Raw genomic sequence first — 27,951 nt, 5'->3', positions numbered from 1 at the left:
CCTGGTTGAAATAGTCAGAACTGTGGTCAAAATCAGTTCTACAAAATCATTTTTTTCTCATTTTGAAAGAAACAAAGATAAATGTCTTGCACGTTAAGGAGGTGAGTTATAATAAAAACAAACATGAGGCATTTAGTGCCAGGATTGCCATGAAACTTGTTGATTTGGAGAATGAGTGCCCAGCGCTCAAGGGAAAAAACCTGTTGTGGAGTGTCTGGACCACAGATAATGATGTCTGTAGATGCGTGGATAACTGCTTAAGGACAGGGAACATACATGTTGTAACAAACTTTGTTAGGAAATACAGTCACACTGACACAGGACTGGCCGTGTTAATAGATACACTTGTTAATGTATGTGAACTTTGCTCCCTGTGACAGCTACATGAGTTATTGCATGGTAACTTGTACACTTTTTTGGATAGAGTTGAGGCTGCAGCGTTTTCATGAAGCACTAAGATGGGAAATACAATGTGAGTGCAATTCTTCTAACCCTTGCGTGCTTCCTTACCTCCTTCTCGTATCTATGTAGCTGCATGGAAAGGTCTGCAGGCCAGATCAGTTTTTCCAATGCATTGGATATGGCCTGCAAGCTACAGTTCAGGCTTTCCAGTTCAGTTTACAAAATGTAAGTTGAGGTTTTATGTGAGTTTCTGAGCTTGCTTTGAAGCATGCAGGTGCTTGTTACACTTAAAAACCAGGTTCCTTTTCTGTTCCTAAGCAGAAAAAGGCTTTTGGAAGATGTTGCTTTCTTTTTTCCGTCATTATCTATTTACTCCTTTTGTTTAGGGCAGGAGTAAGCTTTACTGCGTCCTTCCATTATTACATGCTTCTTGCAAGTGTTCAGGCTTTTACTTCATTATCCTTTGGAGACTCTTTCACAAAGAAATGAACCTTGATGTCAGGTGGCAGTGAGCATGAATATTGCAGAGCCAAATTGCTCCTGTTGTAGAAAGCCTCATAGGAAGAGAATCAAGGGAAGGAAATTTTCCATGAGGTTCTTCTCTCAGATGTCTTGTCTGCACTCTGTATTTCAATGATGAATGTGGCAGAGCAGAGGAGAATGCTGCTTCATGAGCATAGGAGGTCCTCTGGGAGAAAACAGGGAGTGTAGCCACAATGTAGAGCTGCCTGTGCAGGTACACACTGTGTAAATAATTGTTTTTGGTGGTGGTAGGCTTTTGGGGGTACTGTAGTGTTCAGTTTTGCTCTTGTGATCTGATAAGTTGTCTCTTCTATTGTTTGTAATGGTTAATACTTCAGTGCTTTGCTTTATGCTTGTTACTATTACCCAACACATTGTAAAGAGGAGAGATGTATGGTTTTCTGTTAATTCTCCCATAATATGGTTTTCCATTAACCACTGAAAGTTGAAACAGCCTGTAAGAGGACCTTTGATACTTGTAACACTATTTTATAAAGGATGTATGACTAGTAAACAAAATACTCTATCTCCTTTGTCCTTTTAAATATTAATTCTCAGCTTATGTTTTTCCAGCATGGCATCGTCTGCTCATCTATGATTTCTCAATAAATAGTAAATAAATAGTAGTTTTCATCTTTCTGCTGCATAAGTAATAATGTAACAATGCTTTCCTATTTCTGTGGTTTTCATGTAGATTTCTAATAGATCATTTTTGTGATGCTAATGCAAGATTGAAGAGCCAGAAAAAAAACTTCCAAGTTGTTTTTTTTCTTTGAGGAAAATCATTCTTTTCACAGCATTTTCATTTAGTAAATAAATCTGTGGTTTTGTGTAGCTTTATGCCTCTTGAAGGATGTGTTTCATGTCTGTTTGGCATGCAGACGTATTGCTAGTCATCCGTAACTGAAAATAATTGAAAAGCTACAAAGGTCTTGTAAGTGTTTTGAAATCTTTGGTGCACTTAAAAAAGAAAGAAAAAACTTCAGAAAGCTTCATATTTCTGATTCTGTAAATGAATTACCACTGGGGGCTGTATCGCTCTTAAAATATTAAGAATTAGGGAAACTTGAATGGGCTGTTTCTTGTTTTGAAAAACTGGACTTAATTTTGCAGTATGCAGTAAATACTTAACTGTCTTCTGAAAAAACAGAAGACTTCAGTGTGTTCTGTATTTTCCTGAGCTAGTAGTTTTGCAGACCTGTTGTAGTTTAAAATTTTGTTGAGTCGATGTGTTTTGTTTTAGGGATTATGTATACTTTAAGATAAATGAAGGGCTTTGTTTCTAAAATGATCTGTGTAGCCTTTCTCAGAGAACTCTCTTCTTGGAGGGGGGGTGCGAAGTCTAGTATGTATGCAGTAAAGTGAGAGCCCCTGGCTGAGTGTAAGGCAAAGCACCTGAAACCTAAACTAAGAATTTTGTAAAGTTTAAAAAAATAAAAATAAAAAAATAGTAAGAATGCATCTGTTAGATGGATTTTTGACACTTTTGCTAGCTGGAGAACAGAACTTTGAGTCACTTTATAAGCTAGGAATTTGTATCATTGAAGATGAAAATGAAACATGTTGGGAGAAAGAAATGCAATTGGCAACTGAATACTTAAATAAACTTGATAACCAGGAACCACTGCTGACTCAAGTTGGCTTCAGCTGTTTTGTTGGACACCTGGCAACAGTATTGCAGTGTGATCACTGCTGGGACTGTAGAAGTATGATTCATTCTTTTGCTGGGTTTATCTGGTTGTCAGCTTCTTACTCTTAAAATGACGTGGAGTACCAGGAGAGGTATGCACGTCTGACTCAGATGGGCACATGTGGAAATAAAGTATGTTGTATACAAAAGAACATCACCAGGCACATCCATTTTCTTCACTTTTCATAACTGGGTGTATTTTGTGTAATTGACATTCTGCTTCTTACTCTTTAATATTAGAGATTTCCAAAGAGGAGTATTTAAACAAGACTATTTGAAGGTGAGTATTTAGTGTAGTGTGTCAGTGACTGTAGAACCCAATATCTGGAAAACAAAATACAACTCTTCTTACCCTATGTTTGTGATATTTCTTTAGCAATTGTGTTGACAAAAAAACCCACCCAAACAAAATCAAAAACCATCACAATCAAAAAATGTAAAGTGTCAATTCTGCTCCCTCTCCCATCTCCTCCATCTTACATTCTTAAGTATAAGAAAGAAAAAGTGGCAGAGAAGACTTGAGGAAATCGGCTGGGGTGGTGGAAAAGGAGGTCTTGGGACCTTTCTTAAAGGGTATCTTTCCTAACTGTTAAAAAATGTAACATAGGCAAACAGTTAACTTAAGTAGAAAGTAGCTTCCACTTTACTTCCCTTGCTTCTGATTAGAAATTTAGGAAAGATTGTATCTGGCAGAGCAGGGAGAGGAACTTGAGGACCTGATTCTCTCTACTGGTTGCCTTCGAAGACTAAGAGTGAGAAGTGTAGCCTAGACTTCGAGGTTTCAGGAGTTGAACCTAATTTTACATTAGACCTTTCAGATATGGGTGGTGGCTGCAGAGACTGAAGGTTAATTAGAGCCTATGTTTAATGCAGTAACCACGTAAAATTATTCACAAACAACTGATAAAGGCAACTTTTTTTAAAAAAAAAGACTTTTTTTTTTTACTATTGAAAGATGTTTCCAGACATCACTTTGCTCTTGAATGCACTTAAAAAAAATAAATAAATAAATAAAAAATCTTTCTCTGCAGACAGCCAAAAAGCTGTGCATGTGAATGCTAAAAATGACCTTGAGCTGAAGAACTCAAAGGTTGTTGGTGGTTTTGTACTGAATAAAATGAACTGGCACAGCAATGTGAAAAACCTGCATTAAAGTCCAGGTCCCTGATTTTGCAAAATATATATTCAGTACCTATTCTTCTGTGACTGCCCATGTAATTCTTGATCAGTATGGAAGTTAAATACTAGAATAAACAGAACTTATGAATGTACGTAATATGAAGTGCTGGTAATATTCTTTGATGGATATCTGAGATTTCCAAAGTAGGAAGTGGAGCCCCTGAAATGAACAGTGCTACCTGTGCAAGTTGTCAGCCTTCTTGTTCTGCGGTGCACCGTGTAGAGAGGAGTCGCCAGATCTAGATCTGGAAGATAGTGCTTTTGGCAAAACACTCGAATGTTTGGAAATTGTTGGGAGAATGGAATTAAAGCTCTGGTTTTACCAGCAACAGACAGAGCAGAGAGAGAACTTAATGCAGGGGAGGTTGCCTGGATGTTAAATGAGATCTTGGTAGAACAAAGTAATTTCCTTTCTACTGGTATAAACTCCAATAATCTATTAAGACGTTTTCTTTTCCCCTGTGGATTTGGAAAGAATTGACACACTTGATTCCTTTAATCTATAATATTCAGTGCTTCTTGTCCTTAACTGCTACTTCTAAGCAGTAGTCATACTAGTATGCAGTAGGAAGCTAAGAATATAACTAGTACATGTACTAGAATAAGAAAGGTGTGTTAAATATACTTGAGACAAATACACTGATTATAAAGCTTCTCTGCCTTCACTTCTTTCATGTTTTCCGTGACTTTAATTACAACGAGTAGAACTTAATTAATGTAACCCATGCTTCATAATAGTGCTTGTATGCATTTTCAGGCACGTTTTAAAATCCAGTTCTAAGATCTGTCCATATTCATGTTCTATCTGTTACTTCAGTGCGTAGTTTGTATTTGTTGATGCTTCCATTTTCATGATGGCACACTTAATAAATAGTACTAATGTAGAAAAATAGTACTAGCACTATAAAGACCAATTTATCCAATTTTCTGTTTACTCGGGCTACTTAAATATAAGTAACCTAACTTACCAAATTTGCACTTAACAACAGAAAAAATGTCACTTCTGTCCACCACAGTGTATCAAAGTATGATGATGAGAATTATAGCTTAAAACTTCTGTCTCTAGAAGACCCTCATGTGCAGTATCTGATGTTGGGCTGCTTTTGATACTACAAGGAACACAGGTCAACAGCATTGTGTGGCATGGTCTTGGGGCAGTTTTACAACTGTTTCTTGTTGACAGTGGTGCCAATGGGGAGTATCTTTGTTTGCTCCAATGTCATCTTTGCTTTAGCTGGTATGGTTTTATTTAATAATGGGGGCTTGGTTGTAAAAGATCAGTTTGTATTAAACCCTGCCATCTTTCTTTTGTTTTTTAATTTATTTTGGTACTCAGGAGCTACAGCACATACAGAATAACTGCCTTATGCTTACGGAACGTTAATGCATAGTCAGGATCAGTAGTTAGAAAATGGTAGGGTTAAAGCTGTATGTACAACCTGTACTCGATTGGTTGTAAAATGCTGACCTGGTCCATTACTGAGTTTGCATGGCTACATCTGTGTTAGGAGCCAAGTGGATAGCGTTACTTCAGAGAACAATGTGCCTCTGTGAAGTTACTGACCATGAGAAATTGTAGCCGCAAAGGCCATTTTTATCAGTAGGTTAGAAATGAATGACTGTGTCTACCTTTGTAGTTGTTACAGGGTCGTGATTGCTATTTTCTCTGCATGTGGGTATACGCATTGCTGCTCTAACTCTTGAGTTGTGGTTGGATGCTGAGTAACCACACTTGCTAACTTTTGTGTGAAGTTCTTAAGACAGTCTGATTTATAAAGTTTTTCATGGACTGTTGTGGCTGTGGAAGAAATATGCTAATTTGTATTTTGGGGTTTTGGTTTCTGCTTTTGGCAGAGCCACACAATCTGTCCAGTACTTGGCAGCAACTATGATCTGGCTTGAAAGCTTTCATTCCATCTTTCAGTCACCCTGTTCAGCTGGAACATTGCAACATGATTTCTTTGTTTTTTGTTTTGGGAGTTTTCACAACACCTGATGTTTGGAAAACCCATAATATAGTTTTGTCTTGCTACATGTTGGAGAAAACTTAAGAAACCACTGATATTGCATGTTCAGCTGTGCATACCATAGAAGTATTTCCTAGTATTTTCTGCTAGACTAATGTGTAACATAAACTACTTAAGTTGGTCTTACTTAATCCCTTTTCCTGGTAACTCTGAGGTAAACTGGAAAGTTTTCTAGGAAATACAGTTTAGGACCCAATACTGGAAAAAAAAAAAAAAGAAGTGTGACAGGCTAACTGACCTGGTATATTTTTTTAATTTAATCACAACTGGCTGCCTGTATGGTGTTCTGTTATTCAAAGGACGCAAAAAGAACACATTTGTATAGAACGATCAATATACCACATGTGTGGATCTGATCAATCAATGTTTGCCAGAGGTCCCAAAATGGATGAGAAGGCATGCTTGGTTGTGTGCCATTCCCATATGGCTGTGAACCAGAGGCAGTCTGGGCCCTTCCCACAAGGCAAGCCTTGAGAACATTCCGAGTAATGGCAAGGGTTACTCTGACATGAAAGCACTGTGGGAACACCATGGCTCTCTGTCTAAGCATAATAAACACATTAGAAACCTTGGTAGGTCTCTGGAAAGCTTCTGCATTGTACAAGTTCCTCCTCTGCTGATATAAAAGGTACTATCACTGGTGTTGCTTGAAAACTAATGCTTTAAATGGCTAGTTGTTTAACATGGTAAATATTTTGTGAGAAGAGCTGCAGTTCTCAGGAATGATGATGCAAATTGATTTCAGGTGTAGGTGCAGGATAGTGTTATAACAGTTGTGACATAACTGCCAAAACTGTCCTTCCTCAGCAAACTTAAATATTTTGTTCTTGTGCAATAGAACATAATATTTTAAAAACCCACTATACAAAAGCAGACTAACTTGAGCTGTTAGTGTTCAACCAGCAAAGAATTAGAACACCCTCTGCTGGTATGATTGGCTCTGTTTTCCACTTCTCCTTAAGGACTTCAGGCATTTATCAGGCGTTCATCCTAGAAATGGTGAAAGATGATTCTAAACTGTGATGCTGCCTTCTTTTTATTAACCTGAGATTATTTTTGACTCATTGGTATTTGTTGTTTTCCTCAGGAATGTGATAGCTTGTATAATATCACTGCTAAAAAGAGATGTGAGGGTAAGGGGATGCTGGTTTTTTTAATCTGCTTTTGGAAATGGGAATCTATATTGTTTGCTAACTAGGAATACGGAAAGCTGTTCATCACTGGGAGATGTTTCTTACTGGAATTGGAGGTTCTGGGTGCAAGTATGATTTTGAGAAAGAAATCCATATTTGAACTGTTTTGATAGTTGTATTTGAATGACACCTCCAAATCCATTGGGTAAACCTGTGGTTTCATGAAGTAACTATGTGTTCCTAGGCCCTTTCTTAGTGGTTATCTCCGTGCTTCTGCTCAAGCTTTTAGAAAGCCTCTGTGTAGCTTGTCAAGTGATGAGCAGTCAAGAGGAAAAAGGCTGGCTGACTTTTTTTTTTGTTCCCTTTACACTCATGTTCTCAAACTCCTGCTAGGCCTGACACATGCTAATATCCTCTCCTTCCTTGCCAGCTCAGGGTGGCTGAGAAGGAAATCATGGGGTAAGATGAGGAGTGGACACTTCCTAAATTCTTCCCGTAAAACATGCCTTACGTGTGCCCAAACAGTCCTCTGTATGTTCTTGACCCTCCTCCTCTTACCTACTGTGCCCAGGCTCACAGCCTGTTACATGCTTGCTGCTGCAAGCACCCCGAGGCAGCCCTTAGCCCCAGCATTTTGTGAGGGCTGTGCGAGGCTCCTCAGAGCTGTTTGGGCAGCTGGCAGTAGCATAGAGCTATGGGGAGAGGGGGGCAGCCGCTACAGAGAGCCTGCTCAGTATTAATAACAGCACCATTCTTAGTAAACGGTTGCTTACATAATTTTGTTATGAAAGAATGCTGCTGGTTGAACACTTGAATCTCTGCCACATGTGAAAGCAGTGTCCCTTCAACACTGCCTGCTGCAAGAGAAGGGTTAAGAGCAGACAACATCCTGTCAAAGACCTTGTTTTTAATTTTGCCTCACACACGGGCACAGATCCGGCTAAGAGCAGCCCAGATTAGTTCGGAAAAACCTTTGAAGAGATTTAAGATGTCCTTCAGCCAGTTTGAAGGTTTTTGTCTTGCAAATCCAGTACAAGGGCGCCTGCAGGCATCTCGACCCTTGCTGTGCTGCTGATGCAGCTCAAGGTCACGCTAACCCGCCCTGTGACATTCAACAACAAAAAAAAATTATGCGGTGAAACTGCTTCAGCGTTCAGCCAACCAACAACTTCCTCAGTTCCTCACTAAAGGAAGAAGGGTGTATTTTTTTTCTTTTCTTTCTTTTTTTTTTTTTTCTGGCTTCGTAGATTTTTGCTGCAGGAAATAATCCAGGATTTCTGGTGTGTGTGATGACAAGGTCATTTCTTAATTAGAACACATGTAAAGAACAAAGCTAAATGGCTTCAAAACAGCTTTGTAGTTGATGGAGAGGATTTAAATTATTTAAAGAGATAGTCACCCAAGTATGATGGAAACGGAATTCTAAACACATTAACTCTTTCAGTACTCGGCAGCTTCCATATGCTACCGAAGAGAAAATGTCAAACTTCGACGAGCAATGCTGCAACTGCTGATTAATGTTCATTTTTGCATCTATTTATAGTTGAGATTGCGTTACGCTTTCTCTTATCTGAGTTGGGAAAGCCAGATATTTATTTATGACTTAGCTATGGTGAAATATTCTGCCCTGGCCAGGGATTGAGAGGTAGCTGTAGGAAACCACTTCCTAGAGATCAGAGGTTTAATTTCAAGCACGCGTTCAGTTTTAGTGACTGTACTGGTGAATACATGTGTGACTTGCAGAGCAAGCATGCATGTATTGCTTCAGAAGTGCTACTGGAAGAAATCTGGACTATATTAAAAGTGGGCTTGTGATTGGAAGGAGAGAATCAACAGCGTAAATGGCAACTTCACTTGGTTTTAAAGTACCAGTAGCCATTTGGGAGACCTGGCTGTAGAAGGGATCTTGGGGTTTGAGTTTTGTTCCTTATATTTGTTTGACTCAGAGCACCTAAATGCACAGGTGTTGGTTCAGCAGTGGCTTGAGGTGTTTGCCTGTTAACTGTCGATCCCCTTAACCTGTGGTCGGCCTCTCCGCATGGCGCCCCCTGCTGGAGGGGCGGCCAGCAGCACTTGCCGCGCTGGGGGAGCGGAGCCTGCCCGGCTCTGCAGGGCCACGCAGCAGCAGCAACGGCACGGAGTAGGTAGGGGCTTTGCTGGCAGATCGAATGCAGGCTGTGTTTGTGCACGGAGATGCTGCTGCGTGATGCATCAGACACCTGAAATGTGGAGGAATACGTCATCTTTCTTTAGCCAAAAGTTAAGCGCACCAATCTGCGAGTTAAGTGTTTCAAGTGTAAATGGCATCAAATATACCGAGGTTTTGCCTCTTGTTCTTTTGTTGGCTTTGTGGATTTAAAAAAACTTTTTTTTCCTAGGTAAATCTTGTGCAGCTGGAGCACGAGGTGCAGCAAATGTCAAATGTCAGGCTGAAATGGAGTATGCTCGCTGCAGACGGATTGCCCTGGCTCCCGGAGCCTCTTTGGGAGAAAAGGGAAGCTGCATTTGGCAGCACAGGCGGGGAGAGCAGGCACCACAACTTCTGTCCTCTCTGGGTTGCTGCCCATCTCAGATCAGGCTTGTGGGAGGGAAACGGTGGAGGATAGTAGGCTCCACATGAGAAAAATGGATGGGACAAGATGGATGTGCTGTGTGAAATCTGCACGCCCTTGCCCTTGCCTGGGGTGTGCTGTGCCCTTAATATTATGGGAGACCTAGGCTCACCTGCTAGTAATTTCTAATTTACTGTCCTAATTCATCGATTTGTTATCACTAATTGTACTTCATTTACTTCTGTGTAGTTTCCAGTACCTAAAGGGTTGAAAGGTTGCTGTAATTGGCACCCGCAGCTGCTCTTTCTTTTGACAGGGGATAATTTTGCAGCCTATGCTTTGTGTGACAGCTGCCTAATTGGGCATTCTCCCCTTGTAGCAAGCCTGCCTCCTCCAGCCTCCCTGCTGACAAATGGTGGTGGATTATAGATGAGGACACACTGACCCGTTCGACCTTGCTGAGACAGCGGGGAGGGGCCTCCTGCTACTTGAGGGAAGCTTTGGGTCATTTAAAGGACAAGGTCATGAGCCAGGTGGGGAAATGACATGATATCACATGACAATAGCCCGATGACACGGTCAGTATGTCAAGGACAAACTCATCAGTATTGATTATGCTGCTTTTTCATAGCGTATCTGTGAAGCCATTGATATTTCAAAACTATTTTGCTAATTTATTCTAGGTAAAGTGCCAAACGCTATTTTCAGGGTTATTTTTAGGAGTATTTGCACAGTATTTTCTTCTAAGTACTGATCACATACAAAAGCAGTGTCACTAAAACCCTGTCAATAATAATTTAGAGGGTTCATTTTGATGGCTTTTACAAAATGTGCATCTGCAGGGACTATAAGGAAAATACCAAGGAGGAGGAAAACCTCAGCTTTTAAATTTCAGCATTTCACTTTTAATTCCTACTTAGAAGACACATGTATTGATCTTTGTGGTAACATGTGTGTTCACTTATGTATGGCTGACTGGAATGTGGGGAAAGTCTTTAAATAAAAAGAACCAAAGAGAAAAGTGAAATATAGCTGGAGTGTTTAAAGCAAAACTCTTCAATTGGCTCAGGAGTGATACAGTGAAGATAATGCTTAGCCTATTTTAAGCACTAATACAGTATCCAGCTATGCCAGCCAATAAAAACCTGCTAAGTGGGTTTTAGAAAATATGTTGTGAATACAAGTGACAATATTTTGAGAGCATCTTCACGTTGCATTTCTATGCTAATAAACTTCAAGATAAATGAACAGCTTGTTTGACGCTTGCATGTTAGACAATAATAAAATGCTTTCTTCTGGAGTAATTAGACTGATGGCTTGGTTATGTTAAGAGGTAAAGATGAATACAGTCAAAAAGAAAACTCTTGCAAGAAGTTGTTACCTGTTTTTGAACTTCAGTGGTATCATTCTATTTTAGCCCCTGCCCAGCAGTCTGTGTTACATACATGCCTGTGCAGCACACATGCACGCACACATGCACCAACACACAGGGATGTACAGACACACGCAGCAGGAGCAGAGTTTCTGAAACAGTCTGCTAAGTATAGAGGGAAGTGTTCACTTCAGCACACGGTTTGCCGTTCTGTGAAATGTGATTTGGTGCTGGATGCTGTTGTGTCTGAATCTCGTCAGTTCACCAGGATGTAATTTTACTCCCCTGAGGTAAAACGCCGTCAGTGGTAAAGTGTGATAAATTAGTTCACACAAATAGATGCGCGTGCGTGTGTGCGTGTTTAATTCTGACCTTGCTGTGCATGTGTTTAGCTGCTCTCAGTGCCCGAGTCAGGCTTGGTGGAGGTTTAATCCCATGCCCTTGTACAAGTATACTTGATTAGTAGTTGTGGTTATCTCGGCAGAAGACATTCCGCCCTCCTCCTTGTATTGGTCGGGACCCGGGCATTGGGGAGTCAAGTCGAAGGAGAAAGAAAAGAGATTTTGCATTAGTATTCTATGAAAGTCTTACTGTCTGCAGAACAAATTGATTGCTACAGCGTACCTGTGCTTGGCACCACTGCTGTGAAAGAAAGGTATGGTTGTAATCTGTTTTATTGTATTACATATTGTGACACTCCAGGAATGCTTAACATTCAGTTCTTCTGTGGCACGTGCTAGAAGTCTAAGGAAAGAAAAATATGTGGATGAATGAAAAGTATGTGAGCCTGTCATATCTGCAGCTTTGTTTACTACAAAGAACTCAGTAGCCCCTGCTAACGAGGCAAATTTATTGTATATGCCAATGGCAACGTAAGAAGATCGGCAATGAAGTTCTCTGTTTTATTTTCAGTTACTCACAGCTGTGTCAGTAGTGGCTACATGACTATACAGATAAAATTCCAGTTACTGTTTTAAGTGGGGGGGCTTGGTTTAACTTCTATTAAGATGATAAATTAGAAATATATTTGAACATTGATGTGTGTGTCTCTTTAAATGAAAATGGCTTTTTTTCCCTAGTTTTATTAGCTGCACTGGTCCTGCATCTGGGTGGGTATGGGGGAGGGAGGTGGTAAGTGAGGGAATGTACAAAGACAGGAAAATCTTAGATGTGCTGTTATGATAAACAGAACAGGGACATAGCTGAGAAAAGTCTTGGAGTATTTGAGCCTTCATTTCTCTGACCACACACCCCAACAATGTAAATATGCACCCATTTTCTAGCAAGACAGCTAGTGCTGCTCGTTTTTTCAACTCTGTTACAGACTTTACACAATTGATTCTCTGGTTTTATAGATGCTCAGCTGATCTCAGTTGTGTTTGCAAAGTATGAAGTACTCCATTAATAAGATTGAGGCTGTTTCACAGTGGGCTATGATGAGAGCTTCGTTCTTGGCATCGCTAAGTTGTGTTTGTGATTATTTGGATGTTTGCTTGTGGTCATTCCAAAACATCTGAAGTATCTGTTCTGGTCATGTAGATGTTTCCAACTAATCAAGTTCAGGACAGGTGGCAGACTTGTCCTGGACATTTAAATCTGGATGCAGACCTAATCAAATAACTTGATGAGAAAATGAAAATCCATCTTTCCCAATGTGTTGTCACTATAAGTAAGCCTCAGCGGTATCTGTGAAATTCTCTGCTCATTGTCCTGGCAGGTGACAAGTAAATGGGTTCCTTTAAGGAAAGGAAGGACTTGGAAAATACTGTATGCTGAAGAGCAGCTACGCACTATAATAGTTACTTCCATCTTATGGCCTTGCAGGCTTAAGATTAACACTTTATAGATGTGTGGTATATTTATGAGTGTTTGCTGGAGCTTCCATTTTACACCTTGCAAGGAGTGTGAATACAGCCTTATGTACATAAGTCATTTATCATCGAGATCATTTGACAGCTAAGAAAATTTCTGAAAAGCCCAGATGCTGTGCTGTGACTGTACGCAAATGACTAATTTAATTAAAACTAATTCGTCAAAACGTATTTATTCACGGCAAATATTTTGTGAGTGAGTTGTTCTTCCCCCTGGAATTCTTTTGGTAAACTGTATAAATGCCTGTTGTTAACAAATGTTGATAGAAATAGCTACACAACTTTCACAGCAAATCATAAGATAAAAGGGAATTGGTCATTTTTAACAAAATTTTGAAAGTTAATAATGATACTACTGTCGTAATAGTTAAATCGCATCTTAAATTCTGTATTGACTTCTTGTAGACTTTAACTAGTTAGTGGAAAGTTCTGAGTTCTGAAGAAAGTGTTAAGTACAGAGCAATACTGCATTTCAATGCAATTAACTTTTGTTTGTAAGTAATTCAACCTATGACTTTAAATTAAGGATTGGAGGAAAATAAACTGTTGTGATTAAATCCAAGTCCTTAAAAACATTTTACCAGTCTGTGACTGCATTGAGACTTGCTGTAACTCCTTCTTTTGACTAGAACCAGTCCTGGGAGTTGTGGTTTTATCTCCTCCCCTCCCCCCCTAGTTTTTCCCCAATCATTAGCGTGTCAACAGTGATGTGAGGTAGATTCTTCAGTTCACAGTTAAAAGAGGAAAGGTAGTGTGTTTTTGATATCTCAGTTGTCCCAGTGTTGTGGAATATGTCAGCGTGGGTAGCATGTGATGTGTCTGAGTTTGTTCTCTTAAAGGGAAAGTAGAAAACTGTTTACACAATGAAAACTTATACTGCTGGTTACACTGAATCAGCATGCTTGAAAACACTAAAATTGCGGGATGATTTTGGAATGCAATGTGACCTGGAGTGGTCTGCTCTATTAGAAAACCATTCTTACAATGGAGATAAGCAGTTGATTCCACCATTGGTTGACGAGGTAGCACAGTCTTTCCTCTGGGGATATTTAACCAAGTTTTAAGCGGGAGTTGATGCTTGAGCGTATCAGCAGGTGGGGCAGATTTTAGTCGAGAATTTGGGTTTAGGTGCTTTTTCAACAGCAGCTGTGCCTTCCCTGAGCCTGTGAAGTGCCTGTTCCCCAAGTCCACCCTCTGCCCTCTGTTAGAGTGCTTTAGCATTGGTAAACAAGAGGAAATTGAGGTGTTGTGTAACTTTTCTGAGTAAATAGATTGTGTGTTTGCGCAGATATCAAAGACGGTCTTAAATCAGTTGGTGCTGTAGCTACCAAATTCCTCTTAATGCTGAAGGCAGTTGTGTAATTAACAGCCTTATGTACTGAACTGAGACTGCTGCTAAACCTCTTGAGGGAATTATTTTGTCTATTATGTTGGTTAATTTTCCCTAAAAATTAAGTGTTCCTGATTTTCCATTAAAGTGATGGGGGAGGATTTTTAGAAGACTTAATAAAATGAACCTGAGCATTATTTTTCCTGACTACTACTTTTTCTGACAAAGCATCTGCAGTCGCAGATGTGGTTTGAGTGACTGATTGAAATGGAACCATTAATAAAAGCATGATCAGGGTTGCTTCCAGGGGCGACTGTGGTAAGATAAGAAAGTGAAAAGCTGTGCTTAAAAAAAAATTAGTACATTTATAAGATGTTCTCATAATGTAATTGTTGAAAGAATTGAGATTTGTTTCTGGTACTGGCATGAATGCCCTATTGGGATAACAGTAAGTGATTTAGAGTAGATGAGGTGATTATTCTTTGTTCCATCTTTTCTCTTGGAAAACTTTGAACTTGTTAAAATTTCCAAACGCTTAACTTTGTTTTTATTTTACATTTTTTTCCCTCTTTGTTTGAATCTTTGCTTCTATAACATCAACCTTAGGTGGCCTTATCAACTACCTATGAGCAGTTACAGGATTTGGAATACTGCTACTCTTCCCAAATTTGTGTGTTTTGTAAAGCCAGTGGCAGTCATTTGAAGTATTTTTTTCTTTCTCAGGCAGAGGGGAATTATGATGGGTATCTGAAAATTCTACAAATGAATTTCCACAGTAATCATGTTTTTTTAGTGGTATTAGCCAAGTTAGAAACTTCTTGTATGAATAAAACTTTAAGATCAGTTTAAAATGTATGTTTGTTGAACCCAGTCTTGTTAGCTCTAAAGATGAAATTTGAGCTTGTAAGAATTAGTGGGGAAAAATATTAATATTGGTTATTAAGAGGTGGATATTCTTCCTATCATTTTGGCTCTGTTTAAATGGAAGGCAAACTCATTTTGCCAGGCTGAAGTTCTAGTCACTCATGCAATGTCCACAGGAACCTCAGTCAAGCTTGGCACAATTCAGCGTTCCAGAACCTGGGCAGCACTGAGAAGTTTTGTAGCTCTTACAAAAGACACTTACATGAATTTACTTGATCTGTTAGCTTCACTCACCTCTCCTTTGTAGCCCTACTTCAAGCATGGGCTGCCGGAGTTGTGTTTATATACTTGTGTACATGCAAATGAATGCACAACCTGTTTCTAATCCATCTGAGCAATCCAGAGCTGAATGTGTTGCAGCTGAATTAGACCAACAAAAAGCAGACTGTGGCAGCTTTCTAAAGCGAGGAGATAAAAATGGATCTGTTGGGGAAGGAAGTGCTTAGAGAGATGTATACACATTTATAGGTACTTCATTTTGAAAGGTCCTTGCTTCTGGATAAAAAGGACTTTATTGCTCTTGGGTTATCAGCTGCTGCTGAGGTCCTTCTAGCTCCAATAAACTCAGTAGACTTTGGCTACAGTAGACAGATCTCTGAAAAAGAGGGGAAAACTGGTGGAATGTATGGGGATATTTGTTAGGTGTTCTGTTTTGGTCCGAAATAGAGATGTTTTTTCTTGTACTTCCAAAAGAAGCTTCCAACATGGTTTAGACCCTTACAGTGCACATGATGAGAGGTCCTGGTGAACAGCAGAGGAGTAAAATTACTACAGTCAGTGTGCAGTGAGCAGCAGCAACCTAGTATCAGATGTTTAGATGTCAGATTGAAATAGGTCTTTGGCAACTGAAATGCCTCTTACTTGTCATTAGTTTGTTTTTTGTTTGTGGGTGGACTTTTTTCATGGTCTCATCTTACGTGTAGGTAATGTAGAATTGAATTTTTTAGTTCACTGAAGTCATGAATAGTTTGAGATTATTTTGTTTTTCAAGCTCATGTTGTGAACAGATTGTTCATGAGAATTTGTTTTATTGTTGGGAATGGTGCCTATTGTCTGCATCTTATTGGTGGAGTATACAAAGGCTTTTTGTTTTTTAGATGGAGTTTCTAAATTGTGGTTGTATTAAAGAAAAAGATACTGCTCAGGATGTTCAGCTTCAGGCACTTTCTTCTCAGCCTGTTTTACCAGTGCTATCGTTTTGAGAAAGAGAAAATCATTTCATGGAAGGGTAGTTCAGATGCACATTTTCCATAATTTGCGAGCATGGACTGTTGCGGAATTACAGCTGACAGTACAATCAATGGAGGAAAATGTCTCTTATTAACAGTTCTGTGCTTCTAAGAACACTTGTAATGCTCTCCAAGGCTTATGAAGTCACTATGTCAAGGGGTTCTTATAGCATTCAGCTAGCCATGATGGAGTGCAAAACAATTTGTAATTAAAAATGACTGGATGAGCTTTACTGTGCAAAAATTAAACTCATAATCAAATTTGCCAATCAAAGAAAGATGTTTAATGAGAGGTTTTAGTGGGACTACCTGGAACAGCAAAGATATTACTTGAATATCCTTATCAAATAGTTGAAAGGGTTTTTTTGGATGAGCAGAACTGTTGTAAATACTACTACCTTTCTCATGATTGATCTGTGAGAAACATGGATAGAACTTGCTCTTCAAAAATATCTATTTGCATTAGGGTAATCAAAGGCAAACAAACAAACAAAAAGACTTATTTTCTGTCATATGTTATGTTGAGATATGTTAGCAAAAAGGCACTTTTGTTGGGGTGTATTGCATCTTCCAGTCTTCCCTCTTGTTCAATTGGTCAAGATCAGTATAAAAGTAATACTAATATCCTCAGATTTTGACTTCTCATCCATATGTTTTTTACCATGGTGTTTATTTTAGTTCAGTGGAAATAGTTTCTACATCAGTGGAGAAATACAGCTGCTATTTTGGAAACCACACTACCTAGAATTTCATCCCTACCTTTTTATTTTAAAGAAAGAGGCTGCCCATTTCTTTTTACAGTGTGCAATATTCTGCACAATCTTGTTCCTGCTCTTCTTCAGAATGCCATGCTTTTGAGACAGCTTCCCAGGCAGCTTGGATAACCTCTCTGCCTTCACTTACTGTTGTCACTTTTCTTCCTTAAATCTGCTTTTTCCCTACAAATTTCCTTTTCTGCTTAGCTATCCTTGTATCTTGTCTTAGTTTGTAAGCACTTCGGGGTTATAGTCTGAATTTATGGATGTATAAAATGTTTTACAATATTAATTATACCAAACAACGTATCGCAGCAAATGTCAAGCGCAGACAGACTTGTTCCTGTAAACCTGGCAGAATGTAAGGAAGGCAGGTGGAATTAGCATCCCAGTAGGTTATTCTTGGTAAGCCAAACTGTTCACCTTTGGAAGTGCTACAACTGAGGTCCTGGTTTGTGTGATTTAAAGAAAGACCAAAGGGACTTTGGAAGGAAGTCAGGTTAAGTTTTATTTGCAGTGAAGCAGAAATCAGACCCAGTAAACCCAATCTCTCTAATTTGATGAGTGGGAGGAGAAAGTATATTTAAAAAAAAAAAAAAGTGGAGAATGTGAAGAAATAAGCCTGCTGTTTGGGCTCACAAGGCCATCTCATTAAGGCAGCTGAGACAGAAAGCTTCCTTTGTTTCACTGAACTAGGTCTTGGGTTTATGTTTAACTGTTCCCTGGGACAGGTACTTTTGCTGCTTTCAAGTTCCTCCTCGACAATTTCCGTGTTCACGTTGGCTTTGGTACCAGTCTCTATCGTGATTAAATAAATAACCATGTGTTGTTGTCCTGATAATCAGTTTTTCTAGGAGCAGTATTTCCTTCCCCTGTTCTGGTCTTTCTGGTCAATCTTCTGCATGTGCTCACTGGAATGAATACAGCTTGCAACAGGGTAGAGATATCTTCATTGTACCAGCCGGGGGAAAAGAAAGAGCTCTCCTTAACTCTTTAGGAGCAGCAGCACTAGAGAAGGGGAGCCCTTTTTCAGTGTATTTTAGTCCTTCTGTACTCCTTTCTCCATATCGTGTTTGATTTTCAGTGTTTGGGTTTTTTTCTCTACTAAGAGGAAGGGAAAACGTATTTATTCTGGAGGCTAATTCTAAGGCTTATTCTAATTGTTGGCCAGTAGAACTTGCATTATTTATGTGCTTAGCATCTCACAGGTGCAGATATGTAGATTTTTAAACTTTGTATAAATTATGACGAGGGAAGGAGGACAAATAGATGGCTGTGAATCTCTGATGAAGGGCAAGCAACATACATAATTTGTGTTTTGGCACGTGGTTTGGTGGAGCTACTTCAGTGGATTTTGATTAATTTTTATTATGATGACTTGTGAAGATCAAGCCTCAAGAGTGCAGCTGTTTTTTTTTGTCTGGGGAGCAGTGCAAAAACATAACGGATTTCCTGTGCTAGAGATGCCTGAATATTTTGATAAAAACAGATGTTTGTGCAAACGTGAGCGAGGAAGAGGGATGCAATAAGCGGTTAGCCTATGTGGCTAGAAATGAAAGAGTTATTAATGTCCGTAGAGCTCAAACGGGAAATTTTAAACCACATCTAGAGGAAGAGAAAAACAATTTAACTTGAGGTAAAGGTCTATATGGGCAGTGTCTTGAAGGAAATGATTACAGTAACAGCTGTGTTCTGTGTAGTGCAGAATGGTTGTTTGGTATTTGTCATGTGGAAGTGTGGGGAGATGAAGACTAAATGAAGGTAACTGTTAAGGAGAAAGGAGAAGACAAGTAACATTTTAGAAAAGCAGAATGCAATGTCAAAATTGTCATAAGTAAGTGGACAGCAGTAATGTCAGAATAATTATATCTCCTGATTATTTTTTTTCTTGGACAGGGTGAGAAGACCCATCACCTCTGTTCTGGCATGTTACCCCTTACCAGCTTGTTCAACTCTTAGACAGTGATCAAGCTCTGATATTATCAGAAACTAACCCCACAAGTATAACCAACTTTAGGGGAAAACTTAGTCTTATAAGTAAGATAGACTTGCTTTCATGAGCTAATAGGAAAGTCATCCATTAACTCACTATTAAAATTGCTCTCCGTTTTCAGTTTCTACATTCTGATTTAATGTATTTATTTTTGGCAGGGTGGAGTGAAAAGCAGATTCATAGAACTCCAGCACTGATGCTTTCAAGGTATGAGTTTCTGACTGTGAACTTGAAATTTATTACACTGTATTTTTTTCACTTCACATCTAAATCACACTAGCTTTGGTCCTTATCCTTCCTAAGAATCCTGAGTCAGATGATGGTTTATTTCACATGCCCAGATAGTTTTTGATCTGAGAATGTTAGCTTGGCATCCTTGTTAACAATCTGTTGAAAGTATCTCAAGAAGTTGAAGACATGATCAACTGACCACCACTTCTGGCCTTCGTATGATAACTGGATTTTAAATGGTACTTGGTTGTTTCAGAAGAGCGGGGGGCTGCTCCCCTCCCTACTGCTCTTCTTTTGTTGACCTTTTTGACCTGTACCTATGCTGATCCTGTGTCATCCACTTCTGTGTTAATTTGGTATTTGTGAGTCATCTTTCAGTTCAGTTAGGTCTGCAAGTACGTGTGAGCCTAAACTCCTGTTGAAAGATACCACGCTGATTTTATCTTTAGTGAAATTCTTTGGTATTGTTTGCTGGCCAAGTTTAGCAACAGAGGTTGAATGAAAACCTTTAGCTTTATGGCTTTATTCTTATAACCACTCTTTAAAAAACAAAACATGATATTTACTAAGAATATGCACAGCCAGTGGAACTTATCTTTTATCTTCTGGTCACTGACAATACCTTAATATGTATTGATTCAGAAAACACGAGGGTTGCTTATTGATGGTATATTGAGCTGGGAAATTATTCTGTCAAGGAAAGATGGCTTTATATAATACAAAGGACATGGGTTGTGACCCATCAGCTGTGCTCAGATCTCTACCTGGGCAGATTAAGTTGGAAATAATATCTAACTTGATCAGCTAAATTGACAGAGTTGTGGTTTTGGATACAAACTGTTAGATAATGACTTTTTACTTTACGGTACATAGGAAACTTCAAGTTGCATAAACTGTCTCTATTTACTGTATTGGTGACATAGAGTTCCTTTGTTTTATGGCAGTTTCCTTCTCTCTGTGCTTTATCAGTAGGCATTAAGTAGACAGGCTAAAATTGTAATTACAATTCTGAGATATTCCCGTGTTGTTCCCCACCTTCTCTCCAATGCTAGGAACGTTTACAGAAAGGAATCTCCATCTCCCCTATTGCCTTTGTTACTGCTAGCTTAACTTGTTAGACTCCAGCATGTGGGAAAACAGATCACCTGCTATAGTGGTTGTGTGTTGAGCAACTTGAGGAACAGGCAAGCTGGAATAATCAATCTTTCTGGTCTAGTTTAGAATAGGAAATCTTATTCTGTGCCCTGAATAATAGCTAATTATATTACAAGCTATGTTCAATACTTGAATGTGAATGTGTTTTCATTAAGGTCTAGAGCTCCAACTTTACTAGTTAGGTCTCTTGAACTGGTGATCTGTTACTGTTTTTCAGTATGATGTATGTCCACTTCTGATGTGCTTAATTCTGCAATATTAAGATACGTTGCATAACATTTGATGCCACATTGGTGCAGGAATCTGTATGTGTGTGTAATTTTTTCAATTATTTTGGCACCCTATTAAAATCCATAGATGTAATTTGTCAATAAAAAGAAGTTGTAAAAAAAAAGAGTGGAATTGCTGTTTCACCATTTGTCTAAATGTTATTTTTACTTTCAAAAATGTCTTGATTTGAAAGTTCACATAAAGATGAAAATGGACATTTTCTTTATTTAAAACTAACAAAAATAATGCCTTTACCGAATGAGTTCAAGATGATCAGTTGTTGTGGACTACTTGACTACTGAATCGACCAGAAGTACTCTCTTCATTGTGCTAGCTGACATTTGTTTTTTTGTTCTACTGGCTAACCATTCATTCATTGTAGTTAGTCATTACACCGTTTTAAAAGACAGCACACTCAGAGTAGCTTTCATTTACGTTTTAGGCTCTCTTTGCTTAGAACTTTGACTCTGTCCATTAGAGTCTTCTGACGGGAAATAAAATAGAATTGCATTTCAGACATGAAATGTCTATGTTGTCACAGTAAAAAAAAAACTAAAACATCCACTGCCCATTGATAGCGGTCTGCAACATCCCTTTGACTTGAAAAGCATGCAGTTTGATACCAAATGCAGAGGGAGCTGAAGCCCCCTGCTCCTGCAGGGGTTGCAGAGTGTGAACCTCTATTTAGCAAGAGGGGAGAAAAAGGCTGCTGACTTGCTTTAGTTTGGATTAATCTTCATAACCAAATCAAATGAAAAGAAAAAGTTTGTAATATAAGCACAAGAAAAGGCCTGATGTGATATGCAATTGATTTATTCACAAGCTCGATTGAAGTGAAAGAATTTTTGTGCATTAGACTTCTTTTGTGTGTGTTAGTACGCTTAGGCTATTGGACTCCAAATAGGCTTGATTTAAAGTGTTGGTTAACTATACTACTTACACGTTTCTTTGAATGTTTTTGGTTGTAAGATGTCTTGTACATTTTCATGTGTGTTTGATTCTCAGTGAAAGCATTTCATTAATTTGCAGTTGTTGAATGAGCCTCTGATGTTCTTAATCTTGAATCATAATCATTGCCTGATATTTATGTATATATGTGTATTTTTTTTTCCTTCCTCACACTTCAATGCAGCGAGAAGCTTTCTTAGCCTTTTGTAGCATAGGAAAGGTAGAAATTGCATTTTAATATATCTTCTTCCATTTTGCTCAAAGGGGTTAAAAAAAGGTTAACAGAGTTGTATTGCCCTAATGTCTAAAATTTAGCTCAGTTTGATCTTAAACAGTGACTGTTTTAAGATGCTGTGAATCAGTATCAGAGCTAAAAACACATATACTGTTGTGCTGAGAAGCTTGCACGCCAGGCTTCAGGAGTGACTCGTGCCTGGCTGTAGTAACTCAGGTGATACTATAGCTTAAAAGAGTGGTGACCTAATTCATGTAAAGAATGTTACTGAAAAGGAGCCGTCTTAAGCTGGCACTATGTTTTCCTGTCCTATTCCTCTTTGCCCCATCATTACTGACTGAGCCAACCCAATCAAATGGATAATGTTGTATCTATACAAAAACTAGATGGTGAAAAAATCATTAAACATATTAAAACAGAAACATGGTGAAGATGGGTGTGTGATCACAATGTTTTACTGGTGATGTATGAGATTCCCCCTAGATGAGTTCCAGTAAAAGCTTTATACCAACATGAACAGTCCTATTCATAGGCGTAGCACTCTCTAAATATAAACTGCTCCCAGTCATGTCTAGACTAACACCAGAGCTGTGCTGCTACAAGCCATGCTGTTCTTCAGGTTGCTAGTTATTAGAAGGAGCATCTCAACTTTGATGGTGATACATGTTTGAATGTTGCGTGACTTTGTGTTGCTCAGTACAAGTTTTTTCTCCTGTTTGTGTCAGAAGGTGTCTGTTGCACATGACCAGCAAGATAAATATTCTTCAGCAAGTGTTTCATTCTTCAAGAATGTATCAGTGGGCGAGTGGATGGATGGATCAGTCAATGACTTCTTCCATTTCCAACTATTCTCACTCAGCCTCTGAGTCTTTCAACTGTTGCTACGGTGTTTAACCTGCTCAACTGCGCAGCATTTAGCCTTAAAGAAGCTTTCTAGGAGATGACTGTTGTCCTGATTACAGAAGAAGTTAGTTTGATTGTATTCTGTATAGAACATGTATTACAAGTTCTTTTTGTATTGTTAAATTAAGAAATGTATGCTGTGCACACAGCTAGTAAGTGTTATGTTTAGAAGTGCACATTCAACTGCTATATGAAGATAAGCAGCTCAGAGTACATGACGACATAAACTGAGGTCTTGATTCTCTAGCAGTGGTCTTACTACTATATCCTATATTTGTGTGTTCTCCTTCTAGATTTGTGATTTAATATGTATGAATAGCATGACAAAGATTGCAAAAACTGGTATCTTCGATTTGCTTTTCATTTAATATAATTGTTCCTTATTTATTTGACAACCTGCCTAACTTCTCTTGTTAATGTAAACAAGCAGAGGTCAGCTGCTCTTAAAGGTAGGGGATACTTAAACTTAGAGTGCATCAATGCAAAGAAAATGTAGCGGTATTTCTGGTAAGCGTACTAAGAGAGGGGAAAAATAAAAAACAACCAGCACCAGGAGCTTTGATCAAATGCCAGCTCTTACATCAGTCCTCTTTGTAATCTTTCTTGCTGATCTGTGACCTTGACCTCGTGTTTGTGTTTGTATGTCAAATCTATTTTAGGGATGGACAAACTAAGTTCAGTTTAGTAGGATTTATACTGCAGCTTTGCAGGATGCCTCATTATAATATAAAAAATATTTTAATTGTTCTATTAGTACGTATAAATTATGCATACATGTATGTGTGTAATACACATTTTTTAATTCTGTTTGGGAAATGCTTCTTAAAGGCATCTTCATCTGACCAGTAAAGTCATCTTTGTTTGAGAGACAGTCTGCCTGGGTTTCTTCCTAGGGAATCTCAACAGTAGCAGCGCTTCTGTTCTTTTCATTTGACAAAAGTGTGGTTTGACACTTAAAAATATGCTTTGTCCTTCTACACACTTCTCCAGTAGTCATAGATCCCCACATGGAGAACAGTGAAGCAAGCACTCAGTGGCATTTTGGGGGGGGTTCCTTTGGTGACATTGAGGTCCTTAGTCCTACTTGCCCGGTAGGAGCTTTGTGTAAGAACACTTGCGTCAGTGTGAAGAAGGTAATGAGCAAGCAGCTGAAGGTTCATAGAGTCGTGTGTTTTGGCAGCAGCTTCATGCTTAAATTAGGCAAATTCCTGTAGAACCATGTTTTTATATACATTTAAATGTGCAGCTTCTGAACTAGTCTCTTTTATTTCTTACTAGAGTTCTTCATGATGACTGAGATTGACTTTTTCCTATAGAATGATGAGACTCACTAGCAGCCATTTAATGATTTGCTGGTGCTGTGAGTGTTCAACAGGGTTCTTGGGCACAGGCTTAATTTTAGATGTATGCTAACATAGAGGTGAAGCTTGTTTTGTAACTGGCCCTGTAGGCTTATGGCTTTATAAAGGCTTAGTGAAGTTGTTGGTTTGACATGCACTTTGAAAGATGGTCCCAGATTAGCTAATGCTTACATGTAAGTATGAGATGATATTTTATTAACCTCTTAACTTTTTTTACTAACCTCTTTTCTGCTGACTTTGTTCTTGTACGTAGAAAAACATACTTTGTTCAAAGTGAATTGCACATCTACGTTGTTTTGTACAGTTTTAGCGTGGGTGTATATACTACACTTTTTTTGTCTGGTAATGATAAATAGTCATTTCTTGCTATTTTGCAATTACTTTATGTAGCACTCATGAAAGACAGATTTAAACATATTAGTAAAAACTCTTTTCTACAATTTCATGACAGCATAGCATCTTTCTGTTTTAAATGCTTGTCATCTTTTTTCAGTGTAAAATTTGAGAAATTATTTCAAAATGTTTCCCTTTGTATGGAAGGGTAGTTAAGCACTTCCCCTTGCCAGCTTTCCACTATTCTTAAAATGGCTTTTCAGCAGTGTATATGAAGTAATAGTTTTCATTGTTTTTTTTAGCAAAGTCAGTATTTCAGCTGTTCCAATTTGAGTTGAAGTTTAGGTCAATATGGCTCATGGCCTAGGCTGAGTTACAGCACAGTTCCTAAAGTTTGAGAGTGTGGTTAAGTAACTAATCATCTCTCTATATGTCTGTATGACTTAAAAGACTTTCAGTATTTTAGCTGGAAATTGATATGAATATTTTCAGATACGTTCTGGCCCAGTTTGAAGATGAGGAATTTCTGTGACATTCTTTACAGGATGTTGTTAGCATTTTCTCCCCATGTTTCACTAAAGATGGTTCTTATGTTATAAATTCATTTTCGTTGATGTTATTGCTACTTAGGAGAAAAAAAATCAATTTTGTAATTGTAATTGAACTAAAAAAAATCTTCTAGTTAATGCAGGTTTTTCCTTTTCCACTGAGCTGAAATTGTATGAGCCTTTTCTGTGTCCTTAGCCTTTGGAAACATGACCTACAGAAGGCTCAAGTCTCATTAAAATAGAAAATATATTGTCCTTTCACTTAAATGAAAATAGAAGGGAATCATATATATATATATATATATTTGAGGATTATACATAGATCACTCTGAAGTAATGCGTCCTATTATTTCCATGGAAATCACAGCAGATACAAAGACCACAATAACACTGTTTGATTGAGCAAGTTCTCAGCTACAAAACACTTTTTCAGTGTAGTCACCACCATCAGCTATTCATTTTCACCAACGATAAGCAAGAGCTTGCATGCCATGCATGTGAGGGGGAAAAAAAAGTCTGCACCAGTGGAGGTGACTCTCTGTTTCACAGCAGCTATGATGGTGGTGTTGCTAGGAAAATGTGGCCGATGAAAGATGGATTGTGTAGGCAACAACAGATGAAAGACACCAAAGTCACCAAATCCAGACCATACAGTTGGTGTGGTGGGACAGTCCAGCCAAGATTGGCAATATATTCCACAGTCTTCAAACTGGTATGGGGCCTGGCATTATCGTGCTACAGGAGAACGGTTGTCTTCTTCTCTGGCCTGACTCTGGAAATTCGAGCCTTCATCTTAGTCAGCATTGCAGTGCAGCAGTCAGAGTTGGTTTGTCTGGGTTCCAGGAAATTGAGAAGAATTCCCCTTTCCTGTCCCAAAAGACAGCACACATCACTTTACTTGGTGAGGGCTGCATCTTGAGCTTTTTCTTCAATGGGGAATTCACAAGTCGTGAATCCATGGACTGCCATTTTGACTCCAGCTTGTAGTGGTGATACCACGTCTCATTACCAGTAATGATGCAATCCATGAAACTGTCACCTTCAACCTCATATTGGTTCAGTAGGTTGTGACAAACTTTCATATGGTGTTCTTCCTGTTTCTCTGTGAGCAATGGTAGGACCTGCCAGGTGCCAAGTTAATAGTATTACAGCATTGCCACTATTGTTTTCAATACATTGAATCCAGTGTTCAGCTTTGTACACAGTTCCCTGGTCGTAATACACTTATTTGTGTGGATGAGCTGATCATGCTGTGCCAGCTGTGCATGGCCATCTAGAACATGTCTTGTCTTTCACATTGCTATCACCACTGCTGAAATGCACCAGCCCCTATCTGTTGCATGACAATAAAATGTAATGCAATATTGTCAGGAAGGTTGAGTCTCAATCACCATACCACCAATATCCACTTCTGACATCATGGGCCACCATAATAAAATTGGAGGTGTTACTTTTGGAGCAGCCCTTGTGTATAGGTAATTGAATATTGTGTGAGTGTGATCCTATACCTTATTATGGAATTACTGTGTGTTTTTTTTTTCTGTTAGTTGAAACCTATTCTGCAGAAAGTTTAGAAAGCATCTCTCATTCATAGCTAGCCATCAGACACTTGTTCCCAAGTGGAACACAATGCTTACTTTCAATAAAAACTGTCTTCCTTTCAGTCAGGCGTAGCTTGGCCTTTGTGCAACCAATTATTGGTTAAAATAACATAAAATGACTTATGACAAATCACTGAATACATACAGTTATTCTGCCAAATTCGAGAAATATGCCATTGTATGATGTATAGTGAAATGGTTGTATTTTCAGTTACCTCCAACACGCAGAAGGTCAGAGTTGTGTGGAAATGCATTATCTGCATGCAGTAATCATAAGGCAAAAGCATGATTGTCCTGAAGAGTGCATTGATTTTTTCGCTGTGTATTAATCAAGTTGCATTCTTAGGGAACTGACACAGTTAAGTGCAAAATCAGTTGTTTGTTGGGGGTGGTGGTGCAGTAGAAATCCGGTTGTTAGTTTTCTTTTAATTATGTTAGTAATTATGAAGTAAGTGATTTACAACGATTGGGAAGATGCATTCTCTGTCTACTCTGTTGTACCTATTAGTATATTTTATTAAAAAATCCCTTGCTTCAGACCTGTCAGGTGCAGCTACCCCTTTCATGTACAGCTCAGAGGCTACAGTTGACATCTGCAGTCATTAGTATTTACATTTTAGCAGGCCTTAAAACAAAAGCCCGAGTAAACTTAAATAGTAAATAACCTGCCAGCACAGTTTGGTTATTTTTCTTCATTCAGCTGTTGGTTCACCAACAGTTGTATTTTGGCCCTGAGGAAGAAACATTTGTCTGCTGTGGTGTTGGTTCTGTGTTTACACCAATTTTTCGTCACTTAGGACTTTACAGTTTGTGTGCTTTAATAAAATGATGTCTCTTTGCATCTCTTCAAGTTATTGTGTCAACTGTTAGGGGATCAATCTTCTGTTGAACTTACCAAAACCTGACTGTTTAAGTGGCTAAAATCATCTGAAGGCTTTGACTGGACTGATTTGGCTTTCTTCCTTTCAACTCAAACCCTGGAACTTCTGCTAACAACAGAAAGTAAGGTCAGGATTGCTTTTGGCAGTACACACCCTAACATAGCAACAGGGAAAAGAAGCATAGCCAGCAGAGTGAGGGAGGTGATCCTCCCCCTCTGCTGTGTGCTGGTGAGACCTCACCTGGAGTACTGTGCCCAGATGTGGAGTCGTCAATACGAGAGAAACAGTGACCTGCTGGAGGACGTCTAAAGGAGGGCCGCAAAATGATCCAAGGGATGGAACGTCTCTCTTACTTGGACAGGCCCAGAGAGCTGGGGCTGTTCAGCCTGGAGAAGAGAAGGCTCCAAGGTGACCTGATAGCAGCCTTTTGGTGTCTAAAGGCAGACTATAAGAAAGAAGGGGACAGATTCTTTACCAGGGTCTGTTGCGATACGACATGGGGAAAT

General features: G+C 38.8%; 2 protein-coding genes across 3 annotated transcripts in view; both read left to right on the top strand.

Moving 5' to 3' along the window:
- The window catches only part of LOC110401829 (SAM domain-containing protein SAMSN-1-like), a 270,707-nt gene that overhangs the window by 20,990 nt on the left and 221,766 nt on the right, over positions 1-27,951 (top strand). Inside the window, exon 2 of the mRNA XM_021403343.1 lies at positions 19,138-19,186. The gene's annotated coding sequence lies outside the window, so the exon portion shown is untranslated. The remainder of the gene's footprint in view (positions 1-19,137; positions 19,187-27,951) is intronic.
- Positions 1-27,951, top strand: part of NRIP1 (nuclear receptor interacting protein 1) — a 69,575-nt gene that overhangs the window by 27,148 nt on the left and 14,476 nt on the right. The window contains exon 2 of one of the 2 annotated variants that reach the window (XM_021403322.1): positions 19,138-19,186. The exons of the other annotated variant lie outside the window; for it this stretch is intronic. The gene's annotated coding sequence lies outside the window, so the exon portion shown is untranslated. The remainder of the gene's footprint in view (positions 1-19,137; positions 19,187-27,951) is intronic. 2 annotated transcript variants of the gene reach the window in all.

This window comes from Numida meleagris, chromosome 1, assembly GCF_002078875.1.
Source record: "Numida meleagris isolate 19003 breed g44 Domestic line chromosome 1, NumMel1.0, whole genome shotgun sequence".
In the NCBI taxonomy this organism is placed as follows: Eukaryota; Metazoa; Chordata; class Aves; order Galliformes; family Numididae; genus Numida; species Numida meleagris.
The sequence above is the reverse complement of the archived record's forward strand: the minus strand, read 5'-3'. Positions and strand labels throughout refer to the sequence as shown.